We start from the raw sequence: 18532 nt of genomic DNA on the forward strand, positions 1-18532 counted from the left end.
AGGGAATTTTCTTAGATTTTGTGGAATTTTGTGGAGATTTTCTGAGATGTCTGTGGAATTTTGTGGAAATGCTTTGAGAAGATTTGGTGAATTTTGTGGGATTTTTTCTGGAATTTTGATGGGCTTTCAAGAATTTTGTGGGAGTTTTCTTGAATTTTGTGGAAATTTGTTGAGATTTTGTGAGATGGTTCTGGATTTTTGTGGGATATTGAGGAAATCTAGTGATTTTTGTGGGATTTTTCTTGAATTTTGTGGACATTCGTGGAGATTTTGTGGGATGTTGCGGGAATTTGGTAGGGTTTTGAGAAGATTTAGGGAATTGCGTGGGGCTTTTCCAGAATTATGTGGGATTTTGAGCAGACTTGAAGAATTCTGAGGGAATTTTCCTAGATAATGTGGAAATTTGCGGGGATTTTGTGAGATGTTGCAGGAATGTAGTTGGGTTTTGAGAAGATTGAAGGAATTTTGTAACATTTTCCTGGGATTTTGAGGTTTTCTCTTGAATTTTTTGGAATTTGGAGGAGACTTGAAGGAATTTTAAGGGATTTTTCTTGAATTTTATGGACGTTTGTGGAGATTTTGTGAGATGTCTGCGGAATTTTGTAATGCTTTGAGAAGATTTGGGGAATTTTGTGGGATTTTTCTGGAATTTTGTGGATTTTCCCTAGAATTTTGTGGGATATTGAGGAGATTTTGTGAGATGTTTGTGGGATTGTGAGGGGCTTTCAAGAATTTTGTTGGAGTTTTCTTGAATTTTGTGGAAATTTGTTGAGATTTTGTGTGATGTTGCAGGAATTTGGTAGGGTTTTGAGAAGATTTAGGGAATTGTGTGGGGTTTTTCCAGATTATTGTGGGATTTGGAGGAGATTTGCAGAATTTTGCCGGATTTTTCCTAGATTTTGTGGAAATTGGTAAAGATTTTTTGAGATGTTGCAGGAATGTAGTTGGGTTTTGAGAAGATTGAAGGAATTTGGTAATATTTTCCTGGGATTTTGAGGTTTTCTCTCAAATTTCTTGGAATTTGGAGGAGACTTGAAGAATTTTGAGGGAATTTTCTTAGATTTTGTGGAATTTTGTGGAGATTTTGTGGGATGTTGCTGGAGTTTGGTAGGGTTTTCAGAAGATTGAAGGAATTTGGTAACATTTTGCTGGGATTTTGAGGATTTCTCTTGAATTTCTTGGAATTTGGAGGAGACTTGAAGAATTTTGAGGCAATTTTCTTAGATTTTGTGGAATTTTGTGGAGATTTTGTGAGATGTTTGTGGAATTTTGTGGAAATGCTTTGAGAAGATTTGGTGAATTTTGTGGGATTTTATTCTGGAATTTTGAGGGGCTTTCACGAATTTTGTGGGAGTTTTCTTGAATTTTGTGGAAATTTGTGGAGATTTCGTGGTATGTTGCAGGAATTTGGTAGGGTTTTGAGAAGATTGAGGGAATTGTGTGGGGCTTTTCCAGAATTTTGTGGGATTTGGAGGAGACTTGAAGAATTTTTAGGGAATTTTCTCAGTTTTTGTGGAATTTTGTGGAGATTTTGTGAGATGTTGCAGGAATTTTGTAATGTTTTGAGAAGATTTTGAGGAATTTTCTGGGATTTTTCTGGAATTTTGTGGAATTTCCCTAGTATTTTGTGCGATATTGAGTAGATTTTGTGGGATGTTTGTGGCGTATTTGTGGGATTTTGAGGAGACTTGAAGAATTCTGAGGGATTTTTCTTGAATTCTGGGGACATTTGTGGAGATTTTGTGGGATGTCTGTGGATATTTGTAATGTTTTGAGAAAATTTAGGGAATTTTGTGGGATTTTTCTGGAATTTTGATGGGCTTTCAAGAATTTTGCGGGAGTTTTCTTCAATTTTGCGGAAATTTGTCGAGATTTTGTGAGATTGTTCTGGATTTTTGTGGGATATTGAGGAAATCTTGTGATTTTTGTGGGATTTTTCTTGAATTTTGGGGACAGTCACGGAGATTTTGTGAGATGTTGCGGGAATTTGGTAGGGTTTTGAGACGATTGAGGGAATTGTGTGGGGCTTTTCCAGAATTTTGTGGGATTTGGAGGAGACTTGAAGAATTTTGAGGGATTTTTCTTAGATTTTGAGGAAATTTGTGGAGGTTTTGTGAGATGTCTCTGGAATTTTGTAATGTTTGGAGAAGATTTAGGGAAGTTTGTGGCATTTTTATGCAATTTTGTGGGACTTTCCCTGAATTTTTTGCGATATTGAGGACATTTTGTGGGATGTTTCTGGAATTTTGTGGGATTTTTGTGGGATTTGGAGGAGACTTGAGGAATTTTAAGGGATTTTTTTTAGATTTTGTGGAAATTGGTGGAGATTTTGTGAGATGTTGCAGGAATTTGGTTGGGTTTTGAGAAAATTTAGGGAGTTGTGTGGGGCTTTTCTAGAATATTTTGGGATTTGGTGGAGACCTGAAGAATTTTGATGGAATTTTCGTAGCTTTTGTGGAAATGTGTGGAGATTTTTTGAGATGTCTGTGGAATTTTGTAATGTTTTGAGAAGATTCAGGGAATTGTGTGGGATTTTTTTCTGGAATTTTGAGGGGTTTTCAAGAATTTTGTGGGAGTTTTCTTGAAGTTTGTGGAAATTTGTTGAGATTTTTGTGAGATGGTTCTGGAATTTTGTGGGATATTGAGGAAATTTAATGAATTTTGAGGGATTTTTCTTGAATTTTGTGAACATTTGTGGAGATTTTTTGTGATGTTGCAGGAATTTGGTAGAAATTTGAGAAGATTGAGGGAATTGTGTGGGGCTTTTCAGAATTCTGTATGATTTGGAGGAGACTTGAATAATTTTGAGGGAATTTCCTTAGGTTTTTTGGAAATTTGTGGAGGTTTTGTGAGATGTCTCTGGAATTTTGTAATGTTTCCAGAAGATTTAGGGAATTTTGTGGCATTTTTCTGCAATTTTGTGGAATTTCTCTAGAATTTTCTTTGATATTGAGAAGATTCTGTGGGATGTTTCTGGAATTTTGTGGGATTTTTGTGGGATTTGGAGGAGAGTTGGAGGATTGTGAGGGATTTTTCCTGGATTTTGTGGAAATTGGTGGAGATTTTGTGAGATGTTGCAGGAATTTGGTTGGGTTTTGAAAAAAATTTAGGGCATTTTGTGGGTTTTTTCTTTAATTTTGTGGGAATTTGTGGAGATTTTATCAAATGTTTCTGGAATTTGGTTGGGTTTTGAGAAGTTTCAGGGAATTTTTTGGTATTTTTCTGCAATTTCCTGGGATTTTTCTTGAATTTTGTGGATGTTGAGAAAACGTGAAGAATTTTGTGGTGTTTCACTGGATTTTTTTCTGGAATATTTCTGGAGTTTTTTAAAATTAGAGTAGATTTTTGGGATATTTTTGGAATTTAGTGGAATTTTGTGTAATTGCATCAGATTTTTCTGTAATTTCTGGGGGTTTTGTGGAATTTTGTGAATTTGTTAAAGAATTTTGTGGGATATTTAAAAGCTTTAGGGATTTTTGTGGGATATTTCTATAATTTTGTGAGATAATTCTGGAATTTTCAGGATTTTGAGTCTGGTGAATTTGGTGGTATTTTTCTGGAATTTTGTGGGAATTTCAGGAGGTTTTGTGTGATTTTTGTGGAATTTTGTGGAGTTTTTCTGGAATTTTGTAGGATTTTGAGAACATTTGGGGCAATTTTTATGAAGATTTTGATAAAAAAGCTGGGAAAAAAAGTGTTAAAACTGCTGAAATTTCAATAAACAAAGGAGAAAAGCAAAATCATCCCAAGGGACCTAAACTGCGCGCTAAATCCGCATGGTTTGGCCTAACATCAGCCAAATGGGGTGTCATGGGGTAGCTTTACCTTTAAGACAGCTTAGTAAGAGCGGAAGTTGAAGCTGCTGGTGGCTGATGGGAGTTTTTCCTCCTGACCAATTATTGGTTATTTCCAAGAATTGACAGCAAATCTGACCATTAAAAAGTGAATTCAACTTGTAAACACCCCCTTAAGAAGTACAGACAGAATTCTCTTGCCCTCTTTAGTTTCCGGCGTTTGAAGAAGTAACAAAATTCTGTCTCGGCCTCCTCCCCCCTCTCCAGGCCGACCAGGCCGCGGTGGAGGGGGGAGGGAGGGGGAAGAGAAGCAGCGCTCGTCAGCCGAGCTTGGTTTTCAGTTTTAGCTGCTAGACTGAAACTTAACACCATGAACTCTTGCAGTTTTCTTAAAGCTTTTAATTCTTTTACTACCTGGATAAACATACAGATCACTCCTTTTCTCAAAAAGACAGAGAGAGAAACAATCAACATAAAAGAGACATCATAGAACCACCAAAAAGAGTGAAGAAAAGAGTTAAGTTTGTATAAGAAAGAGAGAATAAGGAAATGCTTTATAACTGAAATATCTTTCTGTTAAAGCTATGAAGATAGACAATAATAGTATAAAAAGACTCCTTTAATTCATGATAAGAGTATTGAGAAGAATGAGATATTCAAAGTGTAACTTTTGAGCAGAAGAGAGAGAGAGTGCTTGTGATACTGTGAGTTGCTGGAATTGAGTTGAGTGAAGATTTTGAAGCTTTGGGGGACAAAGAGAAAACTGTTTTCCAGGAAAGCTCACAGAGACAGATGAAGAAGACTTCTGCCTTTGAATAACTTATCCTTAAAAATAAGATTCCTAAACTCTGTGACCCATACACACCTCAGAGATGTGAAATGAGAAGATCTAATGACAGATTGCCGAGCAGCTGGCACTAGAGAAATAGAAAACTATGATGAAAAATAGTTTTCTAGTGAGAAACTCCGTAAGCTAACAGAAAAAGACTTCTGTTTCTCTACAAAGACTAATAAAAAACTGTAGCAAAAATTAAGACTGTTTTTAACCACCAAAGTCCTAAAGTTATTTGTCTCTATGTTGTCATGTGTACAGAGAAATAGTTAAGATGTAGAAGATAAAGGAGTTTTCTGAAAGTTTATTCTGGTATTCTTATTCTTGTAGTTTGTTAATAAACTGTCTTTATTCCCTTTAAGTTTTAAGCCTGTTTTGCTCTTGTTCTAATCCATATCTCACAACAAGAAATAAGTAATTTTTTTAGTTACTGGTTTAAAACCACAACATGGGGTTAAAATCATCCCAAGGGGTCCAAAGTGCAACCACCAGGGCATAAAAATGCCCAAAGCGGTGTCAAACCCACTCGAAATGGCCTAAAATCACCCTGGGATCTCCCAAATGGGTGCAAGGTCCACCCTGAAAGTCGCTGGTTTTGCCTCAAATCACCCAAAGGGCCCCAACATCAGCCAAAGTGGCCTGAAACGCCCAAAAGGGACCTGAAATCACCCGAAAAGGGCTCGGTTCGAGCGGCACCGGGACTGGGAGCGAGACCCAGATGGAGACCGAGACCGAGACTGAGGCCTAGAGCGGGCCTGAGACTGGGACTGAATCCGGCACCGGCACCGAGAGCGGCACCGCTCCGGGACCGGGACTGAGACCGGGACCGGCACCGCTGCGCCATTGAGATCGACACCGGGACCGGAATCGGCTCCGGGAGTGCCCCGGGACTGCTCCGAGACTGAGAGCGAGGCCAGCACAGGGACTGGGATCAACACCAGGAGCGCTCCCAGAGCAGAACAGGGATCTCCGAGTGTTCTCAGTGTGGGAAGAGGTTTCCCAACAGATCCATTCTCTTCCGGCACTATCGGATTCACAGGGATGAGAGGCCTTTCCGCTGCCCCGACTGCGGGAAGGGCTTCAAGCACAACAGCAACCTGGTCAAGCAGCGGCGCATCCACAGCGGGGAGAGGCCCCACGAGTGTTCCCAGTGTGGGAAGAGCTTCTCACAGAGCTCTCACTTGACCCGACACCAACGGAAGGGAAGCCCTGCGAGTGCCCCGAGTGCGGGAAGAGCTTCGTGCGCTGCTGCAGCTCCATCCCCCACTGGAGGAGCCACCTTGGGCACGTTCCTGGGATCCACCTTGGCAATACACCTGGCTGCTTATCCTTCTCCTTTGGCCACAGTTTGCTTCTCATCTCCATCTCTTTGCACTCCAAAAGCCAGGAGGGATCCATCTGTCACCTCAGAACAACTCAATCCCACGCAAAACAGCTCCATTTGACCCCAAAAGGGCTCGATCCCAACTCCAAAGGGCTTGTTCCACCTCAGAAAATCTTAATCCCAGGCTAAAAGAATGGATCTGAAGAAATGCAGAATGTCATCTATAACCTACACAACAGTAAGTGAGTAGAAATTTGCTCCTTGGAAGAAATGCTCCAGAGTATATAAAAATACAATATTGGGTTTCAATTACTTATGCTGAACAGCACTGGAAGAAATCCCGTTTGGAATTCTAATACCATTTCAGAGTGTCTTCATTCCTGCTCCTCTAAGAACATAAAAGCAATGATGTATTGACAGTCAAGGCAATGCAAGATAAATGCAGTCTTAGGAAAAACCTTGAGATAATCCAAGTAAATTTGGAGAGCACACATTTCTCTGTATGTTGTACAGTTCCAGACATATTGTTGTAATAAATATCTTTCCCATGGCATCAGTAATTACAGGAGCATGCAAGTAAAATGATCATTGCCCTCTCCCCACCCAGTTTTACTCTTTAAATAGATCTTTTAGAGATCAATGTACTTACCAAAAAGAGGACTGAGGGGTTATTTGATCATAGTTTCTAACTGCCTTCTCAGGGTAAAAGTACAGGATATGAAATAACTCTTTCATCTAGCAGCAAACAATACTATGGGTACAAAAGATACAAAAATTCAGGAGAAAATACTTATCAAACTTTTTTTTTTTTTTTTTTTTTTTTTTTAATATGGAGTGAATGGCCAGTAAATCAAAACATGAAGAAAAGAGTAGATGCCTCATAACTCAATGTCATCAAAGCCAGACTGAATGCTTCTGTGGAAAATCCCAAGCACTAGGTCTAAGTTGTGGCCTTGCAATCAAAACTAACCGATGTGACTGGCCCTAATCGCTTGTGTCTTTAAAACCAACTTCTCCCTCTAATTTGCATTTCTACCTTGCCTTGTATAATGCTGATAGTTTTCATTCACCTATTGAAATACTTCTTCCATTCAAAGCAATGTATGTACTTGACCGTGAGAAATGCACAAACAAGGCTGGGAAATATTTTCATATGTATCCTCTAATTTGGACAAGTAGATACACGGATAAAAGCTGAGATAGGCCAAATAAATTTAGCAGAAGCATGTGAGGACATAATCAGCAGAGTCTGCTGGTGATGCAGAATTGTAGAGGTCAACACTAAGAAAAAAAGTCAAGCTGGACACAAGTATAGGTTTGGACAGAAGTGGGGGGAGAGCAGCCCTACAGAAAAGGATCTGGGGGTGTTGGCTAAAGAGGAGTCAGCAGTGTGCCCCCAGGGAACGTCATGCTGGGGCAAATGAAACACAGCATCATTAATTGGTCAAAAGGGGGAATTACCCAGCAGTGCTGGCAGCTGGGGGAAATGAGGCTGAGCAGCAAAACTCTTTGCTCTCTCCAAACACCTGAGGAAGGCAAGGTGCTGATCTCTTCTCCCCGGTATCCAGTGATAAGACAGATGGGAATGGTTCCAAACTGAGCTAGATGAGGTTTAGCAAGCATTTTTATCAATAGACATGGGTCAAACACTTCCTAACAGGCTTCCTAAAGAGATGATTGATGGTTCCAAGCCTGTCTGTTTGAGAGGTACTTGGACAATGAGCTGAATAACATTCTTAACATTTTGCTCAGCCCTGAATTGATTCAAGCAGCTGAAGGAGGCCATGGGACTGCTGGAGACCATGGATAGGATCAGAGGGCTGGAATACCTCTCCTACGATGACAAGTTGAGAGAGTTTGGTTTGTTCAGCCTGGAGAACAGAAGGCTCTGGGGCAACCTTAAAGCACCTTAAAGGGGGGCTCCAAGAAAGCTGGAGAGACTTTTAAAGGACATGTAGTGATAGGATAAGGGGAAATGGCTTGAAACCAAAAGAAAGTACATTTAGATGAAATGTTAGAAATTCTTTAGGGTGAGGCTGGTGAGGCACTGGAACAGGTTGCCCAGAGAAGCCGTGGGTGCTCCGTGCCTGAAAGTGTTCAAGAGCAGGCTGGACAAGGCTTGGAGTAACCTGCTCTAGAGGAAGGTGTCCCTGCCCGTGGCAGCGTGATTGGAACTAGATGATCTTCAAAGTTCCTTCCAACCCAAGCCATTCTATGATTCTGTCATTCTATGACTGGTGTAGGACTCTTCCAACTGAAATAGTTTTTTCCACTTTTTTTTGGTTGTGTGACCTTCATGACTCACTGCTCAGCTCACTGAGGCAATCTGCCTTCCCAACAGGAACAGAAATGGAAAGCCCCATGAAACACTCATCTTAGATGATTTCACACAGCTCAGTCTCCTGGGAAAATACGGCTAAGCAGCTTTTCCAGTCTGTGCACAGTTCTTCATTGACATAATGCATGAATTTGAAGCAGGGCCATCACCTCAGGGTTACTGTAAACTTCCAGACATGGGTGTCACAAGAAACATCGGACTCATATTTGTATTCCAAGTCCATCAGTCTAAGAAAACAGATCTCCTTGCAGAACCACTCTATATCTCAAATATTGAGCTGCCTGCCTTTGCAGGAATAGCTCAAATTGTTCCTGTGTGAAGAAATGCCCTCATACGTAACTTAAATATATACTTTTACAGGAACTTGATCTCAAAGTATGGCTGAGTGGAGCACTTGGTGCTTAAAATGGCAGCAAACTTGTGTTAGTGCTATTCACAGATAGATCCATCCCGAGCAATTCCTTTGATCCTTAACTCTTTCACACTCCCATCCTTGTCATCTCCCTGCTTAGCTGCCTACAGACACTCCATCTTAAAATTCAAATAGTTATGTTATTGGAGACACCTTTAATTTTCTGACACCTCTACTTCTCTGACACCTCTCCATATTTTTCTTTACTGTTTGCCACAGACCCTGGAGCACTGTCCCATTCCTGCCCCTCCCTCCTCTCCTCCCCCCAATCCCAGACGAAAAATCCTATTTTAAGAAAAATCCTATTAAGAAAAAATCCTATTTTTTCTTATCTTCCATCCTCTTGTCTTTTTCCACCTCCATATATGCATCTAGAGACATACACACTATTTTTGTTTGGCTGTGGAAAGTTTGTCTTTTCAGTTCCTTACAAAGTATTTGAAAAGATAGCATTTTTTTGCATTTAATTAAAGGCCATAAAATATCCCAAATGATGCCTTAGAGAAAAAGGCAGCAAACACTGTTGAAAGTCCTGGCTTGTGGTCACTGATGGAAATCCAGCCCCTTAGCCCAAGTGGAAGGGGCATAGCCCATGTATTTGGAATGACAGTTCTGTGTTCTCTTGGTTAGATTGTGCTCCTGTTATGGAATAAACTGATGAAGTCCTTCAAGAAAGATGAAGCTGTGGTTGGTTGTTTGGGCTTTTAAAAATGATGATTTTTAAATGACACATTGTGGCATCTCCCTATGGCCACAGACTTGCAGCCAGAAGTTACACAGAAAAAAAGGACTGTAGTCTGTCTGCTTTCAAATGTCACACCTGCACTGTGTGAAGAACTCCTGGTGACATTGAGGCCATTTAATTTTGGACCATCTATTCCTGTTATATGGCAGAGACTAATAACTTTGAACAGTAGCACAGGTCCCGGCAGGTGCCTTGTTTTCCTTGGGCAGCCTTGGCGAGGGGCAGGAGCTTGTGGGCACAGGTGGCTGGTGTGCTTTGTGTGCCTTGTGTGCCTGGCCTGGTGTGGGTTTTGTGCTTTGTGTGGCCTGTGTGCTGCTGGCTGTGGCTCCGAGTCCGCTGTGGCCACAGGCAGCCCTGGTGGCCGGGCTGTGTGCTCTGCGTGTCTGGGCTGTGTTGGTGAGGCTGCGGGGCACGGCAGGAAGGTGAGCGCTCCTGAGAGGGGAAGCAGCGCCTACGGCCAGAGCGCCCTGAGAGCGCCCGATCCCGCCTGATCTCGGAAGCTCAGCAGGGTCATGTAAATCATGTAGGACTTTTCTCCTAACATGAGTATCCTGGGGATTTCTCAGAGCTGTTTTAAAGGAAAATACAGGACAATGTCCTGGATTCCTTCTTTATGTTCCTAGAAAACCTTCTGCTAAGCTGCTTGCCTGTGTCTTCACTATCTAGCCTGAGACATGGGTGACTAATCCTATTAATTAAGGCAGCATTATGATTAATAGCTCCTTGGATCAGTCAAAGGTAGATAACATGTTGGAGTCTGAGTGTGTCCCCTTGTTTTTAATACTTACTTCTAGGATTCAAAGAAACACTGAATTTCATATAATACGAAATTCATGAGCATGTTTTCATGGTGATACATGAAAACAAATGTTAAAGTTAGATAGGAAAAGTGTGAGTGTGTAGATTAGAAAGTTTTCTAAATCACTGGGCAAAAAAGTAGTTTAGAGAACAAGAGACAAGATGGAGGATTTAGGGTTTTTCTCTTGTCCTTCTTCTTTCTTCTTCATGTTCTTCTCCTAGGGGTTTTGGGGTAGTAGGAGGTGATTGGATAGAAAATACCGTAGTGCAGCACACAGGTGTTGGGTCATTGGGTCACTAAGAAAAATAACTCCCTGCAAAAGCTTACTAAATCTCCACCATTTCCCACTAAATCCAAGAAAAATCCCTCAAAATTCTTCAAGTCTCCTCCAAATCCCACAAAAATCCCACAAAATTCCAGAAACATTCCACAAAATCTCCTCAATATCCCACAAAATTCTGGAAAAGCCTCAAAAAATTCCAGAAAAATGCCACAACATTCCCTATAACTTCTCAAAATTCTACCAAATTCCAGCAACATCCACAACATATCCAAAAATGTCCACAAAATTTCACAAAATCCCACAAAATTCCAGTAAAATCTGATGAAATTGTTAGAGTTCAGGAACACACATCATCACACAATGATTATATGAAGGTGCTTTATTGAAGAGCTCTGGGTGTCAGGGGTACACAGACCCAAATCTGACCCATCTTGGTTTTGAGCTGAACATGCTTTATACTCTATGGTTATACAACTTAGATATTAATTATTTAACTTACATTGTTCTATTGTATGCATTGTTTTTACCAAAGCATGGATTTCTCGTGTTCCCTCCTCAGACCCCTAACATTGTTCCTCATGTTCTTTAAACAATAATTATATCTAATCACATCTAACAATTGTGTCATTTATCATATATTGATTCCACAGGTGCATTTTCATATGATCTTTAGCAAGCACAAGGCCTAACATTTCCCAGGACCTACTTTTCCCAGGGCTTGCCAAGCCTAACTTTCTTTCTAAGTCCCCAAATTTTCTATGATTTTAGAACCTTTTACTATCATTCCTCCCTTTGAAAGCATTTTCACTTCACTCTAAGTGCAAATGTTTTCACTTGATACAGTCCTTTGTTTCTGAGTTTACACTAGATGTTCTTCGAATCCTTGATTGATGTAAACGTTGTCCTGGATGCTGTCAGGAACTGGAGAACCAGAAGATGGTGGGGGTGGATCTCGTGTCAGTGCCTTTATTATTTTCTGGTTCCAGGATGTTTTCTTCTGTATTTCTCCCTTGAAGATGCTGTAAATTAACCAAATTGCTAAGAATACAATTAGTAAGATTATCACACTCTTAATGATAGATTTAATCCGTGAACTCACATTCCACCCTAACCCTTGGAAGATTTTGCCTAACCAGCTTGTAGTCAAATCCTTTTGCTCTTCCTGTGTTTTGTGCTCTATTTGTTGCAACTGATTGATGTCATATTCTACATCTGCAGTCACATTTGGGATGTGGACACAGCAATGATCAATCCATCCATTTAAAAACCCACACACTCCATGCTCTTTCAGGAGTAATAAATTGTAATTGTACATTTAGTTCTTTAAATCTTTCCCAGATCACTCTTGCCAATTTATCTACCTGACCTGTAGGTTTGTAAAACATTTCTTTATTCTGATAGTTTGCTCTAGGACCAAGCAAACACTCTAGGGCCCAGCCAAATTTCACTCTACAAGAGGGTTCTGCCAAGTGTCATCCTGATTCTGTTCCTATCCTAATCTTCCCTAGCTATGCCTGTGTCTAGCCACTGAGTTGTTTTTAAGCACATTTCACATTTTGACATTACTGATTTTACCATTGTTAGCATCTGTACCGAGATTATTTTTTGTGTCATCCATTTTACCAATGCCTCTGCACCCCAATGACATTTGTTATGTTTCATTTATAGAATTTCTCTCATTATCAAGGGGGTAAACACTATTTGTCTTTGTGCAGTTACATACCACTCTTCTGAATTCTTTTGTGCATTTAGAAAATGTCCCAATTTCTCATCTCCTATTGAATATTTTGGTTTTGGAGGCAAATTAAATTGAGATACATTAACTTTTAAAGATATCAGTGCCATTGTTCTGTGCCCTTTTCAAGCAATCTGTCGAGCTCAAGTCTGCTTTTCCATTTTCTTCACAAATTTTGGAGTTTCCTGATTGGTGTCCTTTGCAGTGCATAATTGCTACTTGTTCAGGTTTTTGTATTGCTTTTATCAATTGCAGGACTGCATCTTGATGTTTAATGTGTGTGCCTTGAGCAGACAGCAGTCTTCTTTCTTTCCACAGCACTCTGTGGACATGCACTACTCCAAAGCATACTCTGAGCCAGTCCAGATGTTTCCCCTTTTCCCTTTACTCAATTCTAGTGCTCTGCTTAAGGCAACCAGTTCTGCCCTCTGGGCAGATGCATTTGCTGATAATGCTTTTGCCTCCACTATTGCACTGACTGCTGTTACCACATATCCAGCGTATCTGGTCCCGTTCTCCACCAAGCTGCTTCCATCTGTGAATAGCTCTCACTCTGCTTGCTCCAGTGGGATGTCTTTCAGGTCTTCTCTTGCCAAATAGGTGTCCTCTATTACTTCTACACAGTCATGCTCTAATGGGCCTTCTTCAGTTGTGGTACCCAGGAACAGAGCTGCATTCAAGAGGTCAGTTGTCTTTAGTGTGACATCATCCTGCTCAGTCAGGATTACCTGGAATTTCATCATCCTGCTTGGAGATAGCCAATGGCCCCTCTTTTGTTCTAAAACAGTGCTCACCATGTGTGGCACACAGACATCTATGTGTCTACCCATGGTGAGTTTCCTGGCTTCTTGTGGCAGCATCACGCTGGCTGCAACTGCCCGCAGGCATGAAGGCCATCCAGCACTCCCCTTGTCAAGCTGTTTGGAAAAGCAGCCTACCGGCCTTTCCCAGCTTCCCAAACCTTGGCTCAGCACTCCCAGTGCTAGGTGTAGTCTTTCATGCACAAACAGCTGGAAATCTTTGGACAAGTCTGGCAATCCGAACGCCGGAGCAGTTGTCAATGCCTCCTTCAGTTTGAGGACGGCCTCCTTCTGTGCTCTGCCCCAGGTAAACGGCTGCGTCTTCTGGGCCTCATCCAGGGCTTTTGCAATTAGTCCATAGTCCATGATCCACAGGCAGCACCACCCTATCATCCCAAGGAAGACTCGCAGCTCATGCACGTTCTGGGGTTCTGGAATAGCACAAATAGCTTGAATACAATTAGTACCCAGCTTACATTGCCCTTGTGAGATTTCACATCCCAGGGAAATCACACTCTGCCAGGCAATTTGTGCCTTTTCTTTAGACTCCTTATATCCTCCCATTCCCAGCTGATTTCAAATTTCAATTGGTACCTTTATGCAGGTTGTTCTCTCTTCTGTAGCTATCAGTATATCATCAACATACTGTAACAGCAGGTATTGTTTTCTCGGTACTTGCCCGTTCTCGGTCCAAATCTCCAGCTCCTTCCCCAGCTGGCTTCCAAATAGGGTTGGACTGTTCTTGTATCCTTGTGGGAGTCGTGTCCAAGTGAGCTGAGTTTTCCTTCCTATTTCTGGATTTTCCCATTCAAAGGTAAACAGTTTCCTACTTTTTTTGTCAAGGGGTGTGCAGACAAAGGCATCTTTTAAATCAAGTACAGTAAACCATTTCTATTTCTCTTTTATAGATGTTAACAATGTGCAAGGATTAGCTACCACTGGGTAAATATCTTTAGTTATTCCATATATTGCTCTCAAATCCTGCACCAGTCTTTATTGGCAACACAGAAATTTGGGCTCCAGTGTTAACTACAAAAGTAAAAAGTGGATGTATAGGACCCACTATTATGGAGAAAGCGCTCAGACTATTCAGCCTAGTCTTCACAGAAGTATGGAGAACATCGTTTATTTCTATCTTTAGCACACTTTTATAGGGTTTTACAGGGTCCCCGGGCTAAGCAAGTTACTCTTGGTTAATCCACACAGGTTTACATTTTTTCTCTTATACACAAGGATATTGTTTTGCTTCATTCTCTCTGCTTCAGGAAAGTTTCAAGGACATGAGCCTTTAATATCACGACTTATACCAAAAGCTGGTTTGTGCAGACAGGCCTTTACTAAAATATCATGCCCACCTTCTCTTCAAATATTCTCTACACACTATTGCTGTAATCAATATGTCTCCAGTTTTGTTATTTCTCGTGAGCATTTGAAATAAAAGCAACCTCTGCCTCTCTGCTCACCCAGGAGAAGCAGAGTTCTCAGTTTCCCTGATTCTGAGGCTCTTTGGGCTCCACTCCCAGAAGCTGAGAAGGAGACGGCTTTGGCTCACAGCCCAGAGCCTGTGGAGCTGTGCTGGGTTATCCAATGGGGCATTCCATACAATGAACTTGGGACAGTGCCAATTAGAAACAACTTCACTCAACTTTGAAGTGAGAAGCCATCTATTACCTTGCTGGGGACCCCCTTCTTTATCTCCAGTGACCACCAATACTGGCAGTGAGAGATTTCTTTTCTCTTGTCTGGGTTTTCCTTAAGAGAACCAATGCATCTAACACCTTTGCTTTCTCTGATTTTTCTTCTGCCATTTTTACAGGTCCATCATTTCTACTGGAATGAATTAGCTCTTTTGGAGGGTAAATTTGATTCAGGAGAGGGGTTTCCCCCTCTTCTGTTTCTTTTAGCGAGTCAGCATTTTTGAATTTTCTTCATGGAGGGCTGCTCGCAACAGATGGATCTTACTCTTTTCTTCATTGAATTGTTTTTGCAAAATTTCAACTAGGTTTTAGAAGGAGTCTATTCTAGTTCTTTCCTCACTTCTTTGCTTAAAGCCAGTTTCTAGAGCTGCTGTAAAACAAGCTCCCAAAACTGAGCAGAGTAGAGTTTGATTTTTGCCCAGTTTAAATTTTCTTTCATCTTGTAAAGAACACACTCTATCAATCACATTTTCCAAATTAAACCAGTAACTAAGCGCCCACTTTTCCCTTCTGGCATTGTGTTTTGCTAACAGAGCATAAAATGCAGCTTTAACTTCTGCACTGCCCTTTTCAGTCATTTTTACAAAGGGAAAACCACTACAGGGAGGTATAAACTTCAATTATACACCCACACCCACACCCACACACACACACACACACACTGCTTTTTGCTTCCCTGTGTGGGTAAAAAGACCAAATCTGCTCAGGAGGCACTCTTTCAGTTTAAAATTCTGATTGTCTCTTTGCTACACCAAGCACTCAAAATTCACACACACAACAACAACAAAAACATTCCTACCCTTTTGCACTAAGAGATCATTTGTGAAATTCTGCAGACAGAGCCCTCAAGTGAGTGTGGGGTGCTTTTCACCTCGGCGTGTGCAGTTTGTTGGAAATTCGAGTTGCCCCCCTTGCTTTCTAGACACCGCTCACTCTCTTGGGAGTGTCGGGCTGGGTGCGGCTGGAGCAAAACATCTTTCCCCTAATACAGACTGCACAACAAACCTGCAGCCCCTTCTGTCTGTCAGAAATCCTGCCCGTGACTCCAGTTTAAATGTCACGATTCGCTAACGCCAGTGGGAGTCGCGAGAAGTTTCTTTGATCTCAGAGGGCACAAAGGACACAAGGGATTTCAGTTGAAATCACAACAGCAATAATGTACATTTATTTTAGTGATAACAAGTATTATGTGATAGAGGAGAGGGAGTGAGAGAGAGAGAGAGAGAGGAGAAAGAAAACAAAGTAAAGAAAGAGAGAGGTTATAGCTACCAACAGATGAGACAGTGTCACAGGGGTCTTTTTCCGTGGGGAGATCTCACCAAAATTAATTTAGCCTTATGTAATTCTTCCCCAAAGTGACCTTGTTTCCAATGTGCTAATAAGCACCCCAAAGGAGAAGTTCCTGCTATGAGAGCATTGCTGCCCAAAACCCCTTCAAGCTTCTCCATGTCACAACTACAATACACCACAAATGCCGAACCTGCGACGCTTTCGCAGTCGTCTGACGGACGGTGCCCAGGCAATCCCAACAGGAATTCCTTTAGCCCAACCAAGCGCAGCTTTTGCTGCGTCTTATTGGCAGGCACCCAAACCAAAGTGAAAGCACCTTACCTCTTCTCCTGGGGACGCTGTGAGCAGCACAGACGGTCGCGGCCGATGGGCTCCCCGAGAATCCCTCGGTGCCGGCTGGAGCAGGATCGGATCGCGAGCTCGCTCAGCAGCACTCACAAGGTCCCATCTGGTCCATAACCAAAATGTTAGAGTTCAGGAACACACATCATCACACAATGATTATATGCAGGTGCTTCATTGAAGAGCTCTGGGTGTCAAGGGTACACAGACCCAAATCTGACCCATCTTGCTTTTGAGTTGAACATGTTTTATACTCTATCATTATACAACTTAGATATTAATTATTAAACTTATATTGTTCTATTGTATGCATTGTTTTTACCCAAGCATGGATTTCTCGTGATCCCACCCCAGCCCCCTAACATTGTTCCTCATGTTCTTTAAACAATAATTATATCTAATCACATCTAACAATTCTATCATTTATCATATATTGATTACACAGGTGCAGTTTCACATGATCTTTAGCAAGCACAAGGCCTAACATTTCCCTGGGCCTACTTTTCCCAGGGCTTGCCAAGCCTAACTTTCTTTCTGAGTTCCCGAATTTCCTAAGATTTTAAAATGTTTTACCCTCACCTCCAGGCACAAAGAGTCCTGTCTGAACAGTCACAGTGCTACATCTATTTTTAACTGTAATTTTGTAAATTTTTCCAGAGCCTGCTGGCTGTGTTCAAGGTTTTCTCCCTATTTCCTCCCTAGTGCACATTCTCCAGAAACTCTGCTTTTACATCCTTTTGCATTGATTAAAGTTACCTGCAATGACCAGTCGATCCAAACCATGGGAAAACTTGAACTTAAATGTGTACCTAGGCAAAATATTTACCTCCCACATCTGAAGCCATGAGCTGCCAAGTACTGTCCCCACTGTCATACCCTGTCCTCTGGAGCTCTGCTGATGCCATTTCAAAGGGGTTGCCAATGAAAACAAGTTTGAATATTTTGGTAGTTTCCACACTGGCATTAAAATCCTTGACTAGAAAAATCACAAGTCAAGATTTCTAGGATTCTTCCATACCAAAGCTGTCATTCTCACCCTGGATTTTAGAGTGTCTGAACAGTCAGACAAGGTTTTAGTTTTAGACACTACAAAGTCCCTGCTGTTCGGCGATCCCATTCCATCAGCATATAGTCCTGATGATTCCCTTAGGCAGGAGCAGCAAAGGCAAGAATGAGCCAAACAAGCTGCTCCTGTGTTCTCATGTCCTGCACAGCAGTAACTGGGAATTCAAGAATGGATTCAGGAGACAGTGGGTGCACAGGGAGCCACCAAGACTTTGGGATGCTGAAATGGACCAGCCTGGTGCCAGTGCCCGGGCTGCACCGCGCTGAGCTCCAACTGGACAATCTAACAAGGGTTGAATGGACACACCATGGGCCACTGGAGACTCCTACTCCTAGTTCTGTGAGCTACACTATTCACCTGTCATTCACCAGATGATGTTTTCATCTTTGCTTGAAATCCAGGAGAGGAAAAGGTCAACATGGAAAAGTGTTCTCCCAATTCTAGTGACAGCTGTGCCTGCATACCACCTGTGCCCATGGCAGGGTGGTTGGTGACTGGATGATGTTGATGATACTTTGCAACACCAAGTGCTCAGGGATTCTGGGATTGCCCAAGTGGAGAGCAAAACTGAGCCATGTAAGTCCCTGCTTTTTTTCAGCACATGCTGCTTCTTCCTTTGTTCCAAGCAAGTCCAGGATTTGGTTTCATGTGTCTTTAAGGTGCCTGGACAGATGAGAGGGAGGGCAGCTGCCCCATCAGACTCTCTCTCTCTCTCTCTCTCTCTCTCTCTCTCTCTCACTCAGGATGGTGCCAATGCCGCTGCCTTGGGACACCTGAGTGTGGAAGGCGAGCTCGCCCGGCCATCCAAGTCAGTCACAGGCACAGGCTGCAGCTGAAGCTCGCAAGCGTTGCTGTGAGGCTGCAAGTGAAGAGAAAGCCATTGTGGCCAACTCTGCTGAAGCCTTTTGCCTAAGCAAAGGCAATTGTGCCCACAGCCTCCCCCTGTTTGGCACCCGGCTGCTGCGGACGCCTCAGTGCGCAGGTGCCGACGTTGGGGCTGCTGCTGTTCCTGGGCACACTCTGCTGCTGTTTCTGTGGGCTCCAGAGCCGCTTGGGCAGCAGCCACTGGGCAGCC

The 18532-nt window shown here is 42.1% G+C and overlaps 1 protein-coding gene across 1 annotated transcript in view; it reads left to right on the top strand.

Annotated features, from left to right (window-relative positions):
* The window catches only part of LOC147646203 (maestro heat-like repeat-containing protein family member 7), a 142243-nt gene that overhangs the window by 35866 nt on the left and 87845 nt on the right, over window positions 1-18532 (top strand). The window lies entirely within an intron of this gene.

Source organism: Cyanistes caeruleus, unplaced genomic scaffold, assembly GCF_971803275.1.
Source record: "Cyanistes caeruleus unplaced genomic scaffold, bCyaCae1.hap1.1 HAP1_SCAFFOLD_110, whole genome shotgun sequence".
Classification (NCBI taxonomy): domain Eukaryota; kingdom Metazoa; phylum Chordata; class Aves; order Passeriformes; family Paridae; genus Cyanistes; species Cyanistes caeruleus.